We start from the raw sequence: 3,966 nt of genomic DNA on the forward strand, positions 1-3,966 counted from the left end.
GTGAACACTCTCAAGGTTCAGGTCTCTGCCTTGGGGGCCCTGTACAATTGTAACCTGGCGGCCAACAAGTGGATTAAACGATTTATTATGGCTAGTGGTAGGACTAGGCCAGTGGTCATACCAAAGGTTCCTCCCTGGGACCTGAACTTGGTCTTGGATGCCCTCACGGGACCCCCCTTTGAACCCCTGACTAAGCTTTCCCTGAAATTGCTTACCCTGAAAACCGTATTGCTAGTCACATTAACCTCGGCACGGCGGATCAGTGATTTGCAGGCCCTGTCAGTTGTGCAGCCTTACACTCAGGTCCTTGAGGATAGAGTCATCTTGCGACCGGACCCAGCGTATCTCCCGAAGGTCGCTTCTCATTTTCATAGAACGCAAGAAATAGTCCTGTCTCATTCTGCAGCCGTCCCACTAATGAGGGGGAACGTAGATTTCACACCCTAGATGTACGCAGGGCCCACCCTACACTATCTTTCGGTCACACAGGCAGTGAGGAAGACACAGTCGTTATTCATCTCCTTTCAGGGTAGTACCAAGGGTCAGGGGGTGTCCAAGAGTACTATCGCTAGGTGGATTAGGGAGGCCATTACTTTAGCCTACTCCTCCAGTGGAGCGCCTGTTCCGGAGAACATCTGGGCCCATTCCACCAGAGCGGTGTCTACCTCCTGGGCTGAACGTGCACAGGTATCTATTGAACAAATTTGAAGGGCCGCTACCTGGTCCTCACAATCTACTTTTTTCCGGCACTATCGGTTGGACCTATCCTCCTCGGCTGCGCTTTCGTTTGGTAGACGGGTGCTTGAGGCGGTGGTCCCTCCCTAAATGGGTTTCTCTGGAAATCTCTCACGTGGTGCTGTCATGGGTGAGGGGAAAACACAATGGTTACTTACCAGTAGCCGATTTTTCCAGAACCCATGACAGCACCCTTATATTCCCTCCCTTTCTCATCCTTGGTGTGCACTTTTTCGGTGTGCTTGTGGGTGTTTAGTGGTGGTGGAGTAAGTTCTAACGATTGTTGGAGGTCCTCTCATTCTCGGTAATCAACTGACAAAGGGGAGAAGTACCGCCCTTTTATTCAGAATGGTTTCCTGTCCTTGCTGGGTGGATCCCTCTCTCACGTGGTGCTGTCATGGGTTCTGGAAAAACCGGCTACCGGTAAGTAACCGTTGTGTTTTTCACTCACAGCCATTAGGAGTAGGTGAATTGCAGAGGTGAAAAAAAAGAAAGCACTGAAAAATGCTTGTGAAATATACAGTATGTCACAAAAGTGAGTACGCCCCACACATTTTTTTGTAAATATTTGAGTATCTTTTCATGGGACAAAACTTAAGATATGACACTTTGATCCAATGTAAAGTAGTCAGTGTACAGCTTGTATAACAGTGTAAATTTGGTGCCCTCTAAACAGCACACAGGCATAAATGTCTAAACTGTTGGCAACAAAAGTGCGTACACCCTTAAGTGAAAATGGCCAAATTGTGCCCAATTAGCTGTTTTTTTTTTTCCCTGGCGTCATGCAACTAATGAGTCTTAGAGTCTCAGGTGTGAATGAAGAGCGGGTGTGTTAAATTTGGTGCTATTGCTCACACACTCTCATACTGGTCACTGGAAGTCCAACATCGCACCTCATAACAAAGAATTCTCTGAGGATCTTTAAAAAAAAAAAAAAAAAAAAATTATGAATTGTTGCTCTACATAAAGATGGTCTAGGAAATAAGAAGATTGCCAACACCCTGGAACCTGCAGCAAGGTGGCGAAGACCATACAGTGGTTTAACAAGACCGGTTACACTCAGAACAGGCTTCGCCATTGTCGAACAAAAGTTAAGTGCACGTGCTCAGCATCATATCCAGAGGTTGTCTTGTCAAAATAAATGTATGAATGCTGTCTGCATTGCTGAAGAGGTTAAAGGGGTGAGGGGTCCACCAATGCTCAGATCATATGCGGCACACCAATTTGTCTGAATGGTTGTCGCCCCAGAATGAAGCCTCTTCTAAAAGATGGTTCACAAGACAGCCCGCAAACAGTTTGCTGAAGACAAGCAAACTAAGGACATAGATTACTGGAACTATGTCCTGTATTCTGATGAGACAAAGAGAAAACCTTTTTTTGGTTCAGATGGTGTCAAGCATGGGGTCTGCAACCAGGTGATGAGTACAAAGACAAGTATGTCTTACCTACAGTCAAGCATGGTGATGGGAGTGTCATGGTTTGGTGCTGCTGGCTGTGGAGACCTACAGTTAAGTGAGGGAACCATGAATGGCACTGTGACATATTGAAGCAGAGCATGATACCCTTCCTTTAGAAACTGGGCTGCAGGGCAGTATTCCAACAGGATAACGACCCCAAACATCTCCAAGATGACCACTGCCTTGCTAAAGATCCTGAGGGTAAAGGTGCTGGAGTGTACAAGCATGTCTCCAAACCTAAACCATATTGAGTATCTGTGGGGCATCCTCATATGGGAGGTGGAGGAGTGCAAGGTCTCCAAGATCCACCAACTCCGTGATGGCTTCATGGAAAGTGGAAGAGGATTCCAGTGGCTCCTGTGAACTACATGCCCAAAAGAGTTATGGCAGTGGTTGAAAATAATTGTGGCCACAAAATTTGGGCACAATTTGGCCATTTCAGTAAGGGGTGTACTCACTATTATTGCCAGCGATTTTGACATTAATAGCTGTATGTTGAATTATTTAGATGGCACACCAGACGTTTTCACTGTTATACAAGCTGTACACTGACTAGGACTACTCTACATTCTATCAACGTGGTATATATATTCAGTGTCTTCTAAGAAAAGAGAAAAAAACTTTTTTACAAAAAATGTGAGTCGTGTACTCGCTTTTGTGATATACCGTATATATATCATACACAACCTATATAACGCTCAATAAGTCTTGAAAAAAAAACCCCAAAACTTTTTGGGGTGAGATTCTGATTATTGAACTGTATTAAGCTAGGAATAGATTGTAGTTTATTAGTAACATTTTATTACACACTTAATTTGCCATCTATTGTATATTTACAGAGGAAACTGTGGTAAAAAAAAAAAAAAAAAAAATATATAAATAATTCCGGCAGCCCCAGGTCTAACCACTTAGGCCGGTTTCACATTTGCGTCGTTTTGACAGAAACGGAATCCAGCACAGATGCAGTACAGTTCATGTACAGTGGAAGCGCAACACCATGTAGACACATGCGGTTGTGTATGAAGAACACAACCGCATGGTGTCGCGCTTCCACTGTAAATAAATGAGCTGTACTGCATCTGTGCTGGATTCTGTTTTCCGTCAAAATGCAGCAAATGTGAAACCGGCCTTAGAAGTTAGGTCCCCAGTTGCATCTTACCAATTAAACTACATCTTATGGAGCCAGCTTCAAATCGCTGCAAACCAAGGCATGTATAACAGCTATCGCCCACCTTATGCGGGTCATTCTACGCTCCTGAGCCTACGCCATATATCGAGATGCAACATGTGATACTTTCCAGTTGTGACGTACATGTGCACTAATAAGATACATCATCGAAAAGGGTTATCCAGGATTAGAAAGGAAAAAAAAAAAAAACACCTTTCTTCCAGAAATTGTGCCACACCTGTTCACATGTTGTGGTATGATATATAAACAAGCCCCTGAAGAGAATGGGACAGAGTGGCAGTAAAACCATAGACATACACTGAGGAAAGCTTGAGTACAAAGTCAAAAAGCGTTGCCATTTGTGACTGCTGAATTTGAAAAAAGTAAAAATAAATTCTGATAGACGATAAAGAAAATGAGTGCCGATCTTCTATTGTTGCTATCCCGTGAATAGGCGACATCTCATTTTCACTAAGCAGATTGGTTTGGTTTTCCACAGAAGCCAGTATTTCATTTGGCCCCTACAGAAGTTAATTGCCCACCCATGGTAAAGTTTTATCTAATGGTTTTTATCTATTGCTGGAAAGGTTACAAAGTAAAATCAGA

The sequence above is a fragment of the Anomaloglossus baeobatrachus genome, chromosome 1, assembly GCF_048569485.1.
Source record: "Anomaloglossus baeobatrachus isolate aAnoBae1 chromosome 1, aAnoBae1.hap1, whole genome shotgun sequence".
NCBI lineage: Eukaryota > Metazoa > Chordata > Amphibia > Anura > Aromobatidae > Anomaloglossus > Anomaloglossus baeobatrachus.